This window comes from Meleagris gallopavo, chromosome 2, assembly GCF_905368555.1.
Source record: "Meleagris gallopavo chromosome 2, MGAL_WU_HG_1.1, whole genome shotgun sequence".
Taxonomy (NCBI): domain Eukaryota; kingdom Metazoa; phylum Chordata; class Aves; order Galliformes; family Phasianidae; genus Meleagris; species Meleagris gallopavo.
The window spans coordinates 98,207,041-98,228,816 of record NC_139405.1 but is presented as its reverse complement, the minus strand read 5'-3'; the positions used below and the strand labels follow the sequence as shown (position 1 = coordinate 98,228,816).

The window sequence follows — 21,776 nt, the reverse complement described above, 5'->3', positions numbered from 1 at the left end:
AGATAGCTACCACAATGATCAAGGGTCTGTGAGCAAAACTTGAAGGTGCCGGGCCCCTCAAGTCTGCCAAAAGTGTAAGCCCAGGAGTGATCCAAGCCTGCCATGTGGAGCTACAAAGATAATGGAGACAAAATTTTCTTGATAGCAGCATATGGTAAAACAAGGCACGAGAGCTACATGCTGTTTTAAGAAAAACTTTGCTTGAATAGTATGGCAGCATAGGAGCAGAGAAACTAAGAGGTAGTTTACTGTCTTCAGAAGTTTCCAAATCCTGGTGGGCAAGCCCAGGGCTAACCTGGCCCAGGCAGGTGATTCATTCTGCTGGAGCAGGCTCCCAGCTGCCCCTCCTAACCAGCTGGTCGGCAATCCTGTGAATTCGCATACGGGGTCAGACCTTCAGTCCTTAACGCCATCTCCTTGGCCAGCATCCAGTAACAGATGCTTTAGAGGACAACACAGAAAACCCTGATACAGGCTATTATGGAACAATTTGCTTCGAGGTAGAAGTTTATTGTAAGCGTAATGAATTTCAAAGAATTTGTTGTAAATGCAGTTTGTAACAGGAATGTTAAGATGTTGAAAACAGTTTTAGCAGCCTCCTTTCAGTTTAAATACACGAGCATTCCCAAGAAAGGGTTTCCAGGAAAAACCTGAAATCCTGGTCTTAAACCCTCCACCAGGAATAAAAGTTCTGATTCAGCTGATTCATGTTAAAGTAAAAACAAAGGCTTCCATTACAATTCAGCCCTTAAGGAGCAGTTAGTAGCAATTAGAAAATTATTGCCACATCACAGTCCTAGAAGTATGCCCTGAGGGAAAAGCTTTTGACAGAGGACCACCATTCCTCTGATCTTGATGCCAAAAGAGGGATAGTGCTACTCTCTTTTTCATATGGGAGAAAACTCTTCTGGCCCCTGAATGGTAAGCTTTTGTACTTAGTGTCTAAAACTTGCCTATCTGTCTAGCCAGATATTTTAAAATGTGTTCACGTAATACCACTCTGGAAGACAATAGCTTCAGGAAAGACATTGTAACTAATAAAACTTTCTTCAGTTTGTGTTTCTCATTGCTCCGTCCTGGAGTTTTAAGGAAACGGCTTTGTAAATATCACAGCCAAACTCCATCACCAGTTCAATGTGCATACAGTTCCAAAAAGCGTAGATGAAAGTAGACTTGGCCATAGACAAGGGTAACATAGTCACATGTTTCTAATTGTTGCTCAGAGAAACCCAGACAGAAAATGGTTTATTCACATTCTTATATTCTACATTTTCCCACAGACAGATATCTCAATTTTGTTTATGATTCTCTAATTTTTCTCATTTTATAATCATGTTGAAAACTGATACTGTTAAAAAAAGTACGTGCAGTCACCCTCTGGCGACTACTGGTTCTTACAAAACAGGCACCTGGAGACCACAATTAATGATTCACAATAACCCTCTGAAAATGTTATCTTGTTTAAATATATATATATAGGAAACAAAGTGTATGTGACCTCCCAGAATCAAACAGGAAATGCGTAATCGCTTATGGAACAGGGCACAAAAATGTCTCCTCACACAAAATCCCAAACTCCTCCATCCTCCTACTTGTATATCTGGAAAGATGTCTGCACTAAAAAGACTGCTTGGAAAGTAGATAGGGCTGCACTATTATCAGTTTGGTCTACTTTGCATTTTACTCTATTTGCAAGTCGTTCAAGGTCTCACAGCTCAGATTTATAGGGGAACTTGTGACAAGAACATTGACACTAATGTTGCAAACAGTAAAGCTGAACGTCAGAGTTTCTTTCCAAAATACTGTCTTGATGTATTTTCAGCTGTTGGCAGCCTAACAGAAAGAAATAGCTGTATTTCTCTTGAGCTGAACAATCATTTCAGAGAAAGGGCATGAGCAGTGCTGACTTTATATAATTAATGTACGTATGCTCACGCCAGGTAACTCCTGCTTTATGAGTTCATTTTACAGAAAAGTTGCCAAGTAAATCACCATTGCTGAAGTGGAATGATTTCTTTGGCCAAAGCCAACCATCCTTCTACAGAATATTCCCAGTAAAACATGAAGTAAGCGCATCACAGGCAGTTGCTTAGCAGGACAGAAGATATTATGGAAGCAAATTTTAACCTTTAGCACAAAATCTGGCTGTTTTTAGCAACAGTTACTGTACTTTGAATAGAAGAAGCAGGGCGGAGAAACCGATACAGGAAAAATATGCTTTACAGTGCAGCAGAAAAAATTCAAGGAAGCTGTTCTGCACTTCAGCTCATAAATACATTTTAAAATCTCAATTAGAAAATTGTGTTGATAAAAGGAAAACTTGCACACATGATGAGGAAAAGTGGCATTCATACATGTACTTCTGCTCTCTGGCTATTTACAAGGTCAGTAGGATGTACTGTCACACACTCTCTTCTATCTAGCATCCATTCAAATGAGAAAAGCAAGTATTTCAAATGGCAGTGGATTCTATTCCTGCAGTCTTCTGCCACTGTAGTCCCAATGACATGTTCTTAAAAGTATTCTCTCCTCTTGTTCTCACTACAAAACTGCTAAAAGTTCAACATTGTTGACTGTTTCCAGAGCCAGAATGGCTCAAGATTGGAGTAGAAGGGGTGGAAGATATCATTTTTAAATACTAGCAGACCTGCATGGTTGGGGCAGCGCCTGTCTGTATTATGTCTGGCACTAATACATGCTATTAATCATTCACCTTCATAATCACTGAATTCACGCCCTTAGTTTCCTCTCTGCACTTCTAATGGACTCTTTTTCTATTATGGTTCTTCTGTTTATACAGAGAGCACTGCAGCAGCCATCAATAGGACCAAATAGACTTTGAATTTAAATGCATGAGCTTCTTAAGGGAAATAGACTTTAATTCTGATACATGTCTTTTTATCAAAAAGCAGACTTCACTACAACTGGGATTAGTGGAGGCCAAATAGAGCTGGTTTTATGCATACCAAACAGCGTGAGAACAGCAAAGTCAGCTCCAGACTCAGCAGGATATTAAAGTTTTCTGCATCTCTTACACCAGATTCCAGGAGCATGGCTGTGTGGAAGAGTCTGTTTTAGGCAGTTGTGAGCAGGCTGTAACATTAATACTCCCATAGACTAATGCAGAACAATGTCTACTTCTTCATTTGCTCCCTCTCAGATCCTCTGCTTTCCCTTCATCCCAGCCTGGTCCACAACCTGGTGATGTGCTGCTGTGTACCCACTTCCTGTAGCTTGTGGCATTCGTGAAATCTTACACACTCCTGGGTATGTACTGAAGTATTTTGCACACTGGTGTATGTCATCTGTATGCTTTTGTATGTGAAGGTGGGAAGTACAAGCCTTGCATTTGGAAAGGAGAAGTTCGTTATGCTACTCCAGAAACAGGAATGTAGCCACCTTTTCTACAGTCACACTCATACTGGATCCCTACAGCTGTCTCTTCTCATTTGCAGCTGCCACGATGGAATCAAATGATTCAGTCAGCCCCAGTATGCAAAGTCCTGGGGGAACAGCAAAACAGTATTGAAGGAAAAGACCAGTGTCATCTTCTACAGACATCCTCTTCTAGAAATCACTTTCTGTGTATGTCTACAGAGTAGTATAGCCATTGCCATCAGAGGAAAACTGCTGAGCCAGAGTGGGTCCTTGTGGCAGAAAAAAACTGTTTTGCCAAAGCTACTAAGAAATGTGACCTCGCTGTGAGACCCCAAAACCATTATCCATCATGATTCAGGGTCTGGCTGTGGCATTAATATCTGCATTCATATCATGAATCCACTTTTGTTTTGCAATTAAGCAGTGTTTAAAAAAAAAAAAGAAAAGAAAAAAGAGTAACCTTTAAACATAGCCTGGCAATGAACCCATGACCCACAAGTATCTGTAGTCCATTAGCAATCAGTGACCCATCAAGTTCTCTGCTTTACAATCTTCATTATCTCACAATTGATTGAACTGATGCAACATGACAATTATTAATTTACTTGGAAAAAATAAGACTTTAGGACATTTTAAATATAGGACTCTCAGTTATTTTAGGAAGTTCAATTTTCAAAGTCTGTCATTTAAAACTGAATGAAATCATTCTTTCTAATCTTCTTTGTAATTCTGTGTTCTCTAATGTAAATCTCATTGATTGCCTTATTCATGGCTTAAAATACTTTTTTCACTTGTTCTGACATTCTGACATTAGAAGACTTTCTCTGGACCCAGTACCTACCCGCAAAGATTCACTTACAAAAAAAATGGGCGGTATAGGGATCCATTCCATATCCACTCTGTTCTCCAGCTCCATCTTCTTCCTGAACATAAACACTGACCTTAAAGCAGCAGTGTAGCTCTTTGCCCTCTTCCCTTCCTGAAAAGGAAACTGTCACTTCCAACTATTTCAGAATGTTAATTCTGTAAAACAGCCGTGCTACAACCCTGCAACAATGCACAGTTTATTCTGGGTGGCTTTGGAATTGCCTCTGACTCCTGCTCATTTCCCAATAATTACTGATAATTACACCACTCAAAACAAAATGAAACACAACAGACTCTTTTAAAGCTGTGGAAACAAAGTTTGTCCAGAAGCTGACCTTCCCGTTTGGAGGTGAGAGGAAGTGTGCATGGAATTATATAGGCCTGATGAGTTGCTTTCTAACTCATTTTGATAGAAATCAACAAGCATAGGCAGGAAGAAAACCAAGGCAGTAGCTTTAAGGAGCCCCAGGCAGCAAGCTACGTGCAGGCTTAGGTTTATACAGTGGCTTTAGGAGCTGTCAATGCTCTGCCTCGCCTGTTATCTTAATATACTGCAACAATGGCAATGATAAACAACGTTCATTTAATATAAACCCTTCTTTGCTTGTTTATAGAAAGAGTTTCTTTGGTCAGCATATAAACGCCTTTGAGGTCTTTTTAAGGCTCACTGCCAGAGGAAAAAAGAAGAAAAAAAGTCTGCTGGGGGAGCTGGGGAAGACCTGCCAAGTGTCACTTATACAGGAAAAAAGTTTTTATGGCATTTCTCTTTTCTCTGCAGACGAATTTTACAGCATGTTTCAGCAAGACACTTAAAATTGCACTCATCCTGAGTTTCAGTCATCTGTGTTTAAATTGTCCTGGCAGAAGCAAGGGCCTTGTAACTGCTTTTGAACTGCAAGAGTTTTGGCAGAAAGACCTTGGACTTATGATGCTGCTTTTGCATCCATATAAGAGCTGATGCACAAAACAGCCTTGGAGCAATGCTGCTGCTTTTGTTGCAGGGCACATGTACAGACACCAGTGGGCCTTGGAGCGGTGACATTTGGGCAGGCACTCTGATGCTATATTTACTATATTTCTTTCAGCACAAAGAGTGACGGACAGAGGGGCCTTGGATATCAGACCGTACACACATAGCAGTGTTTATGCACATCATTCACACGCACAAGTGTTCCATGAGCCACTGGGGTCCTGCAGTTCCCTCAAACATTTAAAAAGCAAATAACAATCCATTTTTGTATGAAGGCTGTATTAATAACTTTGAGATATCACTATACCACCTTTAAAGGCAATAGAAAGCAACCAGCTGAATTCCTTAGCTTTTCAAAAATAGCTCCACAGCTGGTTATATTCATTTGTTTTCCTTTTGGCATTCCTTTGCTGGATTCAGCAAGCATGATCAGCTGCTATCCACTGGAAGCACTATAGAAACAGATCTATTATTATTATTATTATTATTTATCATTCGTAAATACTGACAATGTGCTGCATTGCACTTTGTCATACAGAGAGCAGATGGTTTATTATAAGGTTAACGTTCTGGAGCTCCAGCAATGCTGCATCTGATTTGCCAGCCCCATTACTCCTGCAGATGCTGTGGAATAACTGATTAAGATAGGATTTAGCACTGTCAATGCTTACAGTTTTATTGTGTCCAACAATGGCAGAGCAATATAGCCTCTGTAGAAACTATGCTGTTTGTTAAATAGAAGACATGGGCTTGATTCAGCAGTGATTAAATGGAGATCTTCAAGGAGAAGGATATGGAAATGCTGACCAATGAAAGACTCAACATAAGCCAGCAAAGTATGCTTACAGCCCAGAAGGCCAACCATATCCTGGGCTGCATCAGGAAAAGTTTGACCAGCAGGTCAAGGGAGGTGATTCTGCACCTCAACTCTGCTCTTGTGAGACCCCATCTGGAGTACTGCATCCATTTCTGGAGCACTGCATCCATTTCTGGAGCCCCCAGAACAAGAAAGACAGAGAGCTGTTGGAAAGAGTTCAGAGGAGAGCCACAAAGATGACCAGGGGACTGGAGCACCTCCTCTACAAGGATAGGCTGAGAGAGCTGAGCCTCTTCAGCCTGGAGAAGAGATGGCTCCAAGTAGACCTTATAGTGGCCCTCCAGTACTGAAGAGTACTGAAGGAAGGGTACAGGAAAACTGGGAAGGGACTTTTTAGAAGGGCATGTAGTGACAGGGTGAGGGGAAATGGTTTTAAAATGTAAGAGGGTAGATTTAGACTAGATATTAGGAAGAAATTCTTTACTGTGAGGGTGGTGAGACACTAGAAAAGGTTGCCCAGTGAGGCTGTGGATGCCCCCTCCCTGGAAGCATTCCAGGCCAGGCTGGATGGGGCTGTGAGCAACCTGGTCTAGAGGGAGGTGTCCCTGCCTATAACAGAGGGCTGGAATCAGGTGATCATAAAGGTCCCATCCAACCCAAAGCATTGTAAGATTCTATGATTTGCCTTATGCAGAAACTCAGAGAAGCCGATCAGAAAGTGATCATATTTCTGTTTCTAAATGCACTTTATCATTTTTCTGACTCTAATATTTCTAAAAATCTGAGAATGTTGAATGTTTATTACAGAAAAATCTAGTTCTTTGAGTTGTAGGTCAAATGTGGAAAATAAAAGCCTCAGGGCCACCAAAGGATGCTAACAAACCTGTGAATCCCACACAGCACATACAAAGTTAATTTTAATTACTAAAAAACTAAAAATTGGGGTGGAAGAAATCTCACACATAATTGTGTCTCCTCATATAATTGCGTATTAGATATTCTCATTCTTCTTAAAGCAAAATACTTAAATGTCCTTAAAGAAAGGACAACTCAGTCTCAATAGTCGTACTCAAGAGAGTCAAATGTAGTAATGAAAAAATTATCCTGTCAGTTAGCAGAGCAGTAATTTTAGACATGGTCCAAGTGATCTGCCAGCCCAGTAGACTTTAGATCAAATTTCCTATTTAATCAGTGGAAGAAAACAAGAGTAGCCTATAAACGGGTGCTAAGATGTAACGATTAACCATTCATTAGAGACACTGAAGTAGAGAAAAAACATCAACAGGAGCTACTTTTTATCTGGCAATACTGTCCTCCATAAAGAGCAATGAAACCACTGGAAATAAATCATAATGAGCAAAAACAAAAATGAGATGTCTTCTCCAGAAGGTTCAAAGGAATACTCACTGAGTGTTAAAAGTATAATATGGATTTCCAAAACATCAGCCATGATCCAGGACCTGGAAATCTCTCACCCAACTTGAATAAGTTAATGCTACTTTCTTAGTCACCAGCAAGAAATAATCATGTCAAGCCATCAGATGTGTGGATTGAATTTTGCAGTTTTATACTTTTGCCTGGTAGGCTATAGTCTGTAGCTAGTATAGTTCAAAATCCAAAACTAACTGACAAATCCTCCAGTATCCAGTCCTGATTTTAGGCCTTCATCTAATGCTTTCAAAGATTTGGAGGGAAATATCAGGGTTCATGCACTGCAGGAACACTGGAGAATAAACGCAGGACTGGCTCTCTCTATGAAAAGTTTATGGAAACTTGAGCTACTTGGAGGCAGATGTGACCAGAGATATCTGGGAACAAGAATAAAAGGATGAAATGAAGCAGGGCTAGACTGTAGCCTGTTTGAGGTGACTCTGTTGCTGTGTCATTTTCTTCCTTTTCATTTTTACTATCATCACTTGGCATTAAGTTAAGACAATTTCCTGAGGGAAGGATGATTTGGGTAGCTACAGTCAAGACATTCTAAAGACAAGGAGAAATAGATAACCAGCATCTAAAGAAATATACACTGTTACGTGTAAAATATTAGCCATAATTAATGTTAATGAGAATTAATGATTTTGACATCTATGTGAAAAAACTTTGTGTTTATGCTATGATTTTAAATAATAACAATAATTAAAAAGAATAAAAATAACAAAGTAATAAAAAGCAAACAAACAAGCAAACAAACAAACCCAAAACTTGATTGTTTTAACTAGAAAAAGATATTTTCCTAAAGGTTGAGATGTATGATATGGAGACAGCAAATACACCAAAACATCCCACAGATGCAGAAGGGAAATGTCCAAACTCATTGTGTGTCTATGATGAGGCAGACAGGTAGGACATATCTAGAGGATGGAATGGGGGAGGTGTTCTTAGCACTGAGAATCACGTAATAAGGAAATGCATGCATGCATGAAAGGGGGAGACTTTTGAACAGTTTTCTACAGAAGGTACTTTTGACGTAGAAAAAAGTGCATTTACAAATACCTTGGAGAGCACAGGCAAAAAGGTACTCCAGTTTCATTCCAGAAAGAAGAGAATCTCAAATCAGAAGTTTGAAATGCTCTCAGGAGAAACTGACAGATAAGTAAAATAACTTCAGCACTCCCTGCTATGATTTGCTTCCCAAAGAATCACTTGGAAGGAGGAAGAGACTAAAGAGGATTTTGTACGTATCCCTTTACCTCGTATCAGAGGTGTCCTTAGGTACCACCGAAGTATCAGGACGGGCTGAAGTGCTCTCCAGTCTCTAGCAGAATCTGCTGCCAGAGGAGTACTGTGTCCAGATCTGGAGCCCCCAGTACAAGAAAGACAGGGAGCTGTTGGGGAGGGTCCGGAGGAGAGCCACGAAGATGATCAAGGGACTGGAGCACCTCCCCTATGAAGACAGTTTGAGGGAGCTGGGCTTGTTCAGCCTGAAGAAAAGAAGGCTGCGGGGTGACCTTTCATTGCAGAAAAGCAGAGAAACAAGGGAAGGACAAGAAGAGGAAAAAGCAGATGGGTGAAGAGATGAAATAGGGAAACAACAGTATTTGCTATTATGATGTCTGCTTTATTAGCGGTTTAATAAGTGTTTTGTTGTTGTTGTTTTTGCTGTTGTTGTTTGTTTTGTTTTTTAATTACAGTTCCATTTAAATCACTGCTAAATTTACCACGGGAATGTAAAAATGGGAGTTTCCCAAGACAGTTTCCCAGTTAATTATTAATTGAATTTAAGAAACTACTATGAAACTCTGGTATTCAGCATTCTGAGGACTTCTAAAGTAATTTGAGATAAATAAGGTAGGTCTATACTTGTGCATACCAGTGCATATTTCTCCCTGAAATTATAGTTAATGCACATGTAGAGACCCACAGCTTTCTGAGACTGTCAGATTTTCTGGATGGAATGATAGGTTGAAAGCTTAGGTTTTCAGAATTTGTCATCAAAGTCTTTACAAAATTGGACTATGACTCAAGTAACTGGCAACAATTTTAAATGTCAAAAACAGAACCAATAAGGTAAGATATCTTTCCTAAGGTAAGATATTATGTCTGTGGCATATGCACACAAAGCTGTGTCCTTTTGTTAAAAATTGGAAAAGTAACAGTTCTGACATCTCCCACCCATCCTGGGCACAACGCCCATCCTATCAGCTCTGAGTAGAGTGACTCAGACCATGAGGTCCTCCAGCTGAAATGCAATGGCTCAGATGTTGAGTCTATTTCACAGTCCTTTTGCCTCCTCCAGGGCATGTGTATACAAAAAACATACTAGGACAAAATATTACATGGTCATACTGAATTACTCCTGCTCTTTTCTTACACAGTTGAAAGTCCTGAAACCTTGTAAACTCAGCTGAATGTGTGCCAAGCCACAGCAATCTGCTTCTTCTATATCAACATTTTGCTGTGAATCATCACAGCAGAGACTGAAAAAGGTTTACCAAGCTGTTTCCTGAGGTTTTATTTTTTTTCCAATCACTTAGGATAACTTAACTTGATATTTCTATTAGCTATGATTTTCCAGAACAGAGTCATAGTGATGTAAGGGAGCACTGACTTATTTTTACCCTAGGCTTATAGTATAGTATGCTTGTTTATTCATGGCAAAACAGAAAATGGGACAAATTTGCTCTCAAATTTGTAATGGTATCACCCTATTGTTGCAAAGATATTGCCAAGGTCAAAAATATTACCCACAGTCTGAAATGGTTTTAATAGCCCCAGAACCAATGCAAAGGATGAAAATTTTACATGGTGTAAGTACTTGTCCTCTTTTTTTTTTTTTTTTTTTTTTTTCTTTTTGTGGCAATGCATCATAAAAATAGTTCTGAGTTGGAAATATCCGATTCCCTTTGGTTAATATAACCACTTTTTTCTTTAACCACTTAAGGTTAATGCAACTTCAAAGGTGGAACTTAGAGCAACTGAGACCAACTCTATGCAAAAAAGCTCTATTTTCTTGTTAGCAGTGGCCTTCCTCAAAAGTTCATCTTTCTGTTTAAATGCACAATTAGAAGAAATTTTTCACTGTATCTCCTCTATTACAGGCAAACATCACCTGCAGACTACTCATAAGCACTTCAGTCTTCATTTCAAACACTTCAAGTTTAGAAATTTTGTCCTGCGATTCCTCTCTTGAAAGGTACACCAGAATCTCATTCCCCTGCACACTCTTCAGTTGTCTGCTGTTATCCTGCCTTAACATACTTTGTGATCAACCTTGCTTGCTTCTTGTGGAAACAGCCCTTGACTTACTACTTCTTTCTTCATACAGCTTGTCATACAAAACTGTAAAAAATGTGGGAATGTTCATATTGGTCCAAAGAAAATAAAAGCATTGTTGACAAGATGAAAAAAAAGGTGCAGAGAAAGATTATGAGAGACAGGTCTAGCTTGATCCTGCTTCTCAAATATTTCTCAGCTTCTGGTAACCAAGCACTTTAATTTGGAACTGGGGGCAGCATATAGACCACTGTGATTAATAACTCCCCTGCTATGAATCCACCAAGTCCTTTGTGAATCTGGTGATAATTTTAGCTTCCACAGCATCCTGTGGCAATGAATTCCACAAAGCAATTACACACTGTAAAGAAAATTACTTCTTTTCTTTGTTTTAAAATTCTGGGTTATGCCTGGTTCTCTTAAAAATGACAGTGGACAATGATTCCCTAGAAAACTTTTATTCCCTAGAAATCTTTTATGATTTGACAGATAACAATTGAATAGATAGACCCCAATTTATAGACAGCAGGATAGATCCCACTTTCAAGCACTTACTTTCAAAGCTAATCAGTTCTTGTTTTTCCTGGAAAGTTCAACCAATTTAGTCTTCTTATAGGTGGAATGTAAGCATTCATTGGAATTCAAACAAATGATCCACAGTTTCAGTTCTGTTCTTCCACAGAAACATGGTGGGATGACTCCCATAACTGGAATACCAACATAGAGGGCTATCAGCTCTTTAGAAGAGATAGACTAGGTAGGAAGGGTGGGGGAGTTGCCCTCTATGTCAAAGAGTGGATAGACTGTGAGAAGCTCCCTCTGAGAAACAGTCAGGAACAGGTTGAGAGCCTGTGGGTTAGAATTAGGGATGGGTCTAACAAATCCAGCTGGTAATAGGAGTATACTACAGGCCACCTGATCAAGGGGAGACTGTTGACGAGGCTTTCTTGCTTCAGATACAGGAGGCTTCATGCTCACGGCCTCTTGTCCTGATGGGGGACTTCAACCATCCGGATATCTCTTGGAAAGACCACACGGCGAGTTGCAAGAGGTCCAGGAGGCTCCTGGAATGTGTTGATGATAACTTTCTGGTTCAGATGTTAGACAGACTGACCAGAGGTGAAGCACTGCTGGACCTCTGCTCACCAATGCGGAGGAAATCATTAAAGGTGTTAAGGCTGGAGGCAGTCTGGGTTGCAGTTACCATGCCCTGGTTGAGTTCCTGATCTCGAGGGATGTGGACCTGGCGAAGAGTGGTGTCAGGACCCTGAACTTTGGAAGAGTTAACTTTAAGCTGTTCAATGGACTGTTGGCCAATATCTGCTGGGATGCTGTTTTTAAAAACAAAGATGTTGAGGAAAGCTGGCTGCTCTTCAAGGATGCCTACCTGAGAGCACAAGAACTCTCTGTCCCTCTGAATAAGAAAGCGGGCAGAGGAGGTAGGAAGCCAGCGTGGCTTGGTAAGGAGCTGCTGAGTGTGCTGAGGGCGAAGAAAGGTGCATACAAGCTCTGGAAACAAGGGCGTATCACCTGGGAAGAATGCCAGGTGATGCCATCCGGACTTGCAGATGTGGGATCAGGAAAGCCAAGACACAGGCGGAACTGAACTTGGCGAGGGATGTGAAAAACAATATGAAGACTTTCCAAAGGTACATTGGCCAGAAGAGACAGGCCAAAGTGAGTGTATCTCCTTTGGTAAATGTAAAAGGAGAACTTGCTTCAATGGACAAAGAGAAGGCTGAGGTATTGAATGAGTTCTTTGCCTCGGTCTTCACTGGTGGCCAGGATTCCAGTTCTTCTCACATCCCTGAGCCCTGCATCCCTAAACTCTCGGTGGAGACCAGGATGGTAAATCCAGCCCCACTGTAAGGATAGAGCAGGTCCGAGACTGCCTCATGAGACTGAATGTGTACAAGTCTATGGGGCTGGATGGCGTGCATCCCAGGGTTCTGAAGGAGCTGGCTGATGTGGTTGCCGAGCCACTCTCCATCATGTTTGAAAAGTCATGGTTGTCAGGTGAGGTCCCAGATGACTGGAGGAAGAATCATGTCACTCCCATTTACAAGAAAGGGAGCAAGAAGGACACCAGGAACTACAGGCCGGTGAGTCTCACCCCTGTGCCTGGGAAGATCATGGAACAGATCATCCTGGATGACATACTTGATCACATGAGGAATGGGTGTGTGATCCGAGACAGCCAGCATGGCTTCACCAGGGTAAGGTCATGCTTGACCAATCTGGTGGCCTTCTATGATGGAATGATGGCATTGGTGGACAAGGGAAAGGCGACCGATGTCATTTACCTGGACTTGAGCAAGGCCTTTGTCCCCCACCACATCCTTATCTCCAAATTGGAGGGATGTGGATTTGATGGGTGGCCCACTCGATGGATAAGAAACTGGTTGAAAGGCTGCAGACAGAGGGTGATTATCAGTGGCTCTATGTCCAGGTGGATGCCTGTAACAAGCAGCGTCTCCCAGGGGTCTGTCTTGGGACCGGTGCTCTTTGACATCTTTATCAATGACATTGATGATGGAAGCCAGTGCACCCTCAACAAGTTTGCTGACGACACCAAGCTGAGTGGTGCGGTTGATATGGTGGAAGGAAGGGATGCCATTCAGAGGGACTTCAACAGGCTGGAAAGGTGGGCCCAGGTGAACCTGATGAGGTTCAACACAGCAAAGTGCAGAGTTTTGCACTTGGGCCGGGGGAATCCCTGGCATCCATACAGACTGGAAGGAGCAGTCCTTGAGAGCAGCCCTGTGGAGAAGGATCTGGGGGTCTTGATAGATGAAAAGCTTAACATGAGCCAGCAGTGTGCCCTTGCAGCTAGGAAAGCAAATGGTATCCTGGGCTCCATCAAAAGAGGAGTGGCCAGCAGGGACAGGGACGTGATTGCCCCCCTCTACTCTGCTCTTGTGAGGCCCCATCTGGAGTACTGTGTCCAGATCTGGAGCCCCCAGTACAAGAAAGACAGGGAGCTGTTGGGGAGGGTCCGGAGGAGAGCCACGAAGATGATCAGGGGACTGGAGCACCTCCCCTATGAAGACAGTTTGAGGGAGCTGGGCTTGTTCAGCCTGAAGAAAAGAAGGCTGCAGGGTGACCTCATTGCAGCCTTTCAATACCTAAAGGGAGCCTACAAACAGGAGGGGAATCAACTCTTTTAAAGGGATGATAACAGCAGGACAAGGGGAAATGGTTTGAAGTTGTGGGAGGGGAGATTTAGTTTGGATGTCAGGGGGAAATTCTTTACAGAGCGAGTGGTGAGGTGCTGGAACAGGCTGCCCAGAGAGGTTGTGGATGCCTGTCCCTGGAGGTGTTCAAGGCCAGATTGGATGGGGCCCCGGGCAGTCTGGTCTAGTATTAAATGGGGAGGTTGGTGGTCCTACATGTAGCAGGGGGGTTGGAGATTCATGATCCCTTCCCTTCCCTGGCCATTCTGTGATTCTTAGCCTTTTCTTAATAATATTAATATTTTTTCCTTGTCACAATTTACTGAACAGAAATTTTCAAGGAGATATCTACATACAGTTATTAAGATCTCTTTCCTGCTTCCTTAGATTTCAATATTCTAAGCAATGGTATGTGTAACAAACTGTAGAAGGAGGGGGCTTTGAGCCTTACTTTGTCCTTACTGACAGTTAATTCAGTCTTCCATTTTATAGTTCAGTATCTCAGTGTTGTGAGATCCTTATGCAACTCTTCCCAGACAGGCTTGAATACCTTTTGAAATTTTGTTTCTTAAAGAAACTTTATAATTTATCACTTCATCATTTTTAGATTCCTTCAATACACTGAACAGTCCATATGCTAGCAGAGACCCTAAGAGAGCAGAGACTACTTCATAATCTTCCTCCATTTATTTCTATCATTTGTTTCCTAATTGTAAATTAGTTAGTAATTTTCCAAAACTTTTCTTCTGACTCTATGGCAGCTTAATTTTCTTTAATTTAGTCTTTCGTGATGGTCTATGTCAAAAACTTTTACAAATATCAAATATAATCTATCAGCTTCCTCATACGTTCATTGACTTTTCTCTAAAAAACAAAACAAAACAACAGCCTTCTTAATTTGGAGTGAGATCTAGCCTGCTTAGATACTGCGTTTTAAAACATTGCAAACAGCAATTCTGTTTTCTACTTTTGATCTAATGCTAAACAGTTACCATGAACTGCTAGGAAACTTCCTTGGGTTCTTAATGTTAGTCACATTACCATAACCAGAAAGTCATTTCTCATTGGTTATATCCATTGCCATAGACAGAAACAGCCCTGCTGCAATTTAATTTTGATGATACAATTCACATAAATTACTTGATAAATATCTCACCCAGGGTGCTGGCAATACTAAGTATGGGGCATCATTCAGTCTTGATAAGGACAGATTTAAGCTCATGCATCAGGATGAAGCCATATCCTGGGCGAAAACATATTAGACCTCTCATCCCCTCTTAAAACTTTCTTTGCATGGGCATCTGTGCAGGAATCTTGAGTCTTGGGTGGAGGAGAGCAAAGAAGAAGAAAAATAAAGCAGTTACTAGTGCTAAGTAAAGATAAAAGACCTGAAGTTCCCAGTTTACCTGCAATGCTCTCAGTCTTCCCTTCTTTTTTGAAAACAAATTCAAGATGCTTCCTGTCTTGCTTAAGATATGTTTTCTACCTCTCCTGTTGTCATCTTCATCTTCTGTTTCTTGTCAAACACAAGAGATTACTATGTTCTGGATGAGATCTTCCTAGCGACTTATGCAAAGATATTATAACTTCCTTATCTATGATGGGAATATCCATTCCGTTACAAGTGAGGATCATGTTTGCTTTTGTTCATTGCTTTTTTTTTTTTCATGACAATCATGTAACACTTGATCAGTCAGCATGTAATTGAAGAATTCATCCAAGCAATTCTCCTCTTGTTATTTTCAGCTTACTTATTACAGCAATTTGTGTAACTGACCTTGCTTTTCCTCACAGTGTACTTCAAGTAATTTCATTTATTACAGCTTTCATACTCAATTAATGTTTCCTCCTTTATTTGTACTAATGTTTCTTAACTTTGTGTAATAACACAATTACTTTACATAATCCTTCTTTTAGCACTCATGTCTTTAATGACCTTACATAAAAGATAACCTCAGGGTCAATCACTGAGAAACTCTCCCAGGAATCTTATTCCATACTGATAGCTCTGCAATGTTTACTGCCTGTCTCCCTGCCATCTTACAACCTTCGCGTTAATATTGATTTCTATTTTTCACAATATCCTCAACTTCAAGATACTTGTGAAATCCATATTTTTGGATTATCTGTATTTCCATACATTTGTACCAATCAATCACCCAGGAAAAAAGATATATATATATCTGTATTTTCATTTAAACTTCATTTCTGCTCCCGTTCCATAGAATGTTTACTTTTTTTTTTTTTTCATTCATATGGCTGAGAAGCCTTCTGTTATTTGTTTTAACTTCCTTTGCAGTGACAAACTGAATTAGATATCTGGCAAGCGTTCTGGACTTTATTCTTGAATTTAATGCTCTCCAAGATGTAGCTTTCATATTTTTTCCACTCCTTATAGAGTCTTATTATTCCTACATCCTTCTTATGTGATTATTCATTCAATTAAAAATGGAGCCTTCCCAGTTTTTTTAAAACGTATTTAAAGTTCCCCCATACTTAAAAATTCCTGACTGTTTATACAAATTTGATTGAAAGAAACCTCAGTCAGCTTTATATATAAGTTCCTAATTTCTGCAGGTTTTTGACTTCACTATTCTGGTCTCATATTTGTTGTATTTGTTCTACAGATAGAAAACTTGATCAGCTTTTTTTTTTTTTTTTTCCCTCAACATAATTTAACTGAAGTTATCTTATTTAATTCATGTCATTTTCCATGGCTAGGACTTGTATAATATCCTTGATTTACTAAAGTAGATTTAAAAATAGGTTTATTCCTTATGCAGTGTTGACACAAATGAGATGCTGAACTTAGCTACATACTGCAGAAATAAGTACTACTACATACAGGAATAACTGAACTACACCAAGATTATTTACCCAAGTTTTTGAGTTGGTTGAATTGCTGAGAAATTATTCACTTCTTATTCATTTTATAGTTTGGAATTTTTTGCCAAATAACACAGTTCACAGTAGTATTTATCTCTGTAACAATTTCAAGACATTTCACTATCCAAGCTGATCCCAGGAATCTATAGCAAATTCTTAACAGCACCTCGAGAAAACCATTGACAGAGAACCTTCAAAGAAATTTTGGACTAGAGTATCTGTGAATCTTCTTGTAGTTACACTGCTTTATTGACATAGAATGCCACTTCACTGCTTTTTTCTTTATTTCAGTCCTACTCAAAGAAATTACACTTTTCAGTGCCCTTCAGTAGGTTAAATTAATGTCACAATGGTTTATAAGTCCTTATAATTACTATTTAATTATCTAGACATCGCTGTGTTATTTCACAGATTCTTTGCTTTATTAGGGGAATATTTCCACTCGTTTTAGATTTTATCCTGTTTACTGAATCTTCAAACTGACTGTTGACCATCAGACTGTAGTTTCACCAAGCATCAGTATTTCTTTTTTTGTCAGTACTCTAATGATCCAGCACATTCTTGCTAAACACGAGGATTTTCGTTATTACTTGTCCAATGGTATAATATCTGCTGCCCATCTCCAAGAGTGTTCCCTCTCTGTTCCAAACACAGTAGAGGCAAGCCAGTAGAGACAAATTTCTATTTAGGAATTCAGTGCAGCTTAGACTGCTGAGAGAAATGGGCTTGCTCCAAGGGAGAAGAGTGTTTGGAGGAGAAAGAAAGTACTGGAACAGCCCTGGGAGAGAGAGTGGAATGGACAAAATGTCCAGTGATGCTAACTGTGTGTGAGCAGTGTGCCACTGAAAGAAACAGATTGACTGAAAGGAAAGAAAAACAGGACTGAAATAAAGTGTTATGGAGAGTTGGACAGAAACTATGAAAAGGAGAGGAGACAAGTACCTTGTGATTGGTGTAGAGGGAGAGTTGGGTGAATAAGAAGAAATAGGAGCAGTGAGACTTGTATAAAAATCTTGGATTCCTGCACTTCTACATTCCTATTCTCTGAGCAAATATCTTCCAAACTTTCTGAAGAGTGCTCTACACTGGCTGGCCCACACACAAAACACAATCTGACAGCTGATGCAAGGTCCAGTTTAATTCTCTTGATAGAATATATCTTCTTGTTATTATAATGTTGGGAAGTTAAGAATTTGAGAAGTTTTATACCATAACTCATGACCTTAACAAAAATATTGTGACAAACATTTTTCAAGGAAAGATCTACCATCTCTAGATGCAACCCATGCATGTTGTTAAAGCTTTAAATCATTCAGTTGTTTACCATGTTTCTTAGAACTGGAATTGCCACTATTCCATCTAGTTTCTGTGCAGACTTAAAATTAGCGGCTTTTCTCTCATTTTCATTTTCTCTCTCAAACATACAGACATAAAAATGTGCATATATACATTACTTTCTGCTGCTGGGTGCTATTCCAACACAATTCTTGATAAATAAAGCAAATATTTTTGCTTCAGATGAAAAAATGCATTCATTACTTTCAATGGTCACTCTAATATTGACCATAAGTAGTCTGTATCTCTTTAATGGTGAAAAGTATGCACTTCCACTGAGATTTAGCAGAAACTGATGTACATTGAGGGCAGCATATCCTTTTTCTTGCATAACTTACTCTCAAAATTACTGATTTTGACTGAACAATGGTGATGACAATTCCTATGACTAGTTGCGACAAATCTGTTCATGATATTAAGTAAAGGTCTCTCATCTATCCAGGTCTACTTAACTCTGCCAATTGAGAATGCCAGAAAATCCATCACATTAAACACACTGACACTGTCAGACACACAAGGTAAAAGAATCAGAACAGACTTTATGCAGAGGAAACTGAATGTCATTTTGTCTCAGAATCATTCCCTTCTATATCATAGACCTGAGGGAAGAGTATGTGTAACATTAAAATTCCAGCTTTTTAAAGTTTTCCTTATGTTTATTTTATTTATTTATTTATTTATTTATTTTAAATTCACCTGACCTGGTAATAACTGTCTAAAAACAAGTTGAGAAGTCTAAACTAGTTATCTTGGTTCCTAATTCTGGAAGAGAGAGCTGTAAACATTTCTAGTAAGTATTAATTCCTGCAAAGACGTATGTCAAATATGACAGGGTTGAAACTTTCCGGAGGTGTTGGCTTTTGCCTTCTAAATGTAGGGGGAAGTCAAATGATCAAGATTAGATCACATTCCTCTGTTAGAGAGAAAAATAATTCAACAGTTTCTCCCTTTGTGTTGTTAAAAATGGAAAGTTTTGTATCATAAGTTACATTTCAATACTGTAATCCACAGTGACCTATCACAGTATACAGATCGAAGTCATGTGTATGATAGTATTATAAACACCTCACATTTCAGATAAAACTTAATTGCACCAGAATCTGAGAGTTAAAAATAATAAAATATTTTGCTAGTGATAAATCCACATCTCCTGCTTTCAAGAGGAAATTCTTATGTGATATCTATTGTGTTCTCCATAAAGCACAACACACGTGTCTATTTCTTCCATTTTGATTCATCAGAAACTTACAGTACTGAACAACTTATCCAAACAGTCTTTACTGGTGCAGAGTGCATACTACAGGAACTGTGTTTTCTTACAGAAAATTTGGGAAAAAAAACGTTTTGTACAGGTGATTGTAGCCCCTATACTTTTGACAGCTTACTGTTGCATTTCTTCAAACAAACAAGATTTTTCTTATATAATTTTTTATTCTTTCATATCCTTCTCTCTTTTTATGCCTTGAGTGTTCATCTGCTGCTTTCTAATTGCTATGGAAGGCAGACAAGATGCCCCATTGGGAACAGATGGCTTTCTGGAAATCTACCAACAAGGGCTACTCCTGGAATAGATTTCATCTGCAGGCCCCACACAGAGGTAATATATGATACCTACAAATAGATAGTGCTCCAAAGGCTCAGGCAGGAAAAGAATATATCCTACTGAAGTTCTTAAGCCTTTTATGACCACAACATGCCAACAGAAAGGCATACAAATGAATCCTATATTTAGCATTCAATTTTTGAAGTTAATTTGCTATAGTTCTGTATTAGACTCTATTCAACAACTATGCTTAAGGTACATTTTTTTCTAAAGAGCTACATTTTATTTTCCAAAGGTGAATTTAATACAAAATTTGAAATCAGTTAAAATTTTATCCTACTTTGCAAGAGTGGCGTGAGATGTAAATCACTATATGAAAATAATTTTAGAATCTTCTCAAGAGTGAAAATAAGTAACATAGCAACAAATATATTGGTTTATAGTAAGTGTGAATGATTGTCATTATCAATGTTGTTTTCCACTTCTGTGTTCAACACCTTTACTTTCTTTCATCATAAGCAGAAGAGATACTACTTGTAAGATTTTACAAGATACTTATTAGTTTGGTTTAGATTGGTTCCTCAATCTAAAATAAAATTGATGATAACCATATTGTATACAACTGTTCTGTGTGTCTGGAAAATATTATTGTGAGGTTATGGATGGTGCTGTAAAATGGAGAGATCAGAGATATACTGTTTATAGTAAAAAAATACAAACTACAAATAGTGATGTGACAATGGCACTCTATATCCTCAGTATTCTAACTTCAGATTGAAATAATGTGTGGTTTTCTTATTGTTTCTGTTCACAAAACAAAACGAGTATTAGAGAACTTCATTTTTGCTTATTAATGAATGATATCTTGTAATTTCATTTGTGAATAGACTTAGTGAAAAGAAATCCTAAAAACGCAAATACCGGATGCAAACTCCAGAAAAAAAAATATCAGTATTTACTAACTTTATCACAGCTTTTAAGAATTCAGACATTTTGGCGTTTTGAGGAGGAACAATGGTTTGACTGCTTTTCTGTCCAAGTGGGCTCACAACACCGTTAGCAATGTCATGAGCACTTCTGGAAACTTGAAGAGGTTCCAAAGGTTATTTATTGTAAAGAGAAACTGCATAAATCACTTGGAAGCAGAATCACAAATTAGATACTTTAGCCATACAAGGAAGTGAAAAAAAAAAGACAGGAAGATCCATCCTTTTAATAGAGGAAGAAAAAAGAAAAAGTGAGGGTTTACTTTCTTTAAGAGAATTCAGGAGAAATGATAAACATGGAAGAGTTTGAAGTGTTTATTTTATATAAATTAGAATGTAGCTACTTAAGTTATAAAGGGAAGTAATTATAGGTGTATGTCCCCACATGTGAATCAAAAGATACTTCTCAATTTTTGAGGCAATCTTCAGTCATTTTTACCTAGTCACTACTTGACTAAAGCTGATTTTATTTTTTATATAAGAAGTTCTGAATTGAGAGAGAAGCTGCCAAGTACTGCGAACAAACCACACATGCAAAGCCATTAAGTTACTGGTGTAATGGACACAGAAATTTGAATGCAAACAAGGAGCACTTGGCACAGCTAACACCAGTTCCTTTAACTTGTTGAAGTTGCTAATAGTTCAAAGGAGCTGGTAATATGGCCAAGACAAGGCAAGGTTTCCCTGTCTGCATCTTTTTCTTTCTGGCTGGATGTTATGACCAGTGGCTGATACAGAGAGTGCACAATGATCTCTTAACTCATAATAATTCTCCTGAGCCAACTGAGAGAATGAGATTGGCATTTTTTTCTGAGTGTTGTGATGCAAAATCCAGAGAAACAGTGGATTCGCAGTAACTGAATTAATGAAGAACATTGCAGTCTAACCAAGTCCCAATTACTGAATATGAGATTTGTTTTCTTAGCTCCAGATAACTGTTTTTTCTACCTTGCAGAAGCTGTACAGTGCACTAATACTGCCTCTCTTATGGCCCAGGACTCAATGAGATTGTTGCATCTGGTCAGGTGAGCTGCTAGAGCAGGAGGAAAGCAGCGGCAGAGCCAGAAGAATGTGACAGCTAAAGAGCTTATTTCCCATTAGCAGCCTT

The 21,776-nt window shown here is 39.2% G+C and overlaps 1 long non-coding RNA gene across 1 annotated transcript in view; it reads right to left on the bottom strand.

Annotated features, from left to right (window-relative positions):
* The window catches only part of LOC146545099 (uncharacterized), a 49,532-nt gene extending 40,679 nt beyond the window's left edge, over nucleotides 1–8,853 (bottom strand). Inside the window, exon 1 of the long non-coding RNA XR_014881776.1 lies at nucleotides 8,723–8,853. This is a non-coding gene — a long non-coding RNA (uncharacterized LOC146545099). The remainder of the gene's footprint in view (nucleotides 1–8,722) is intronic.
* Between the last annotated feature and the right edge of the window lie 12,923 nt (nucleotides 8,854–21,776).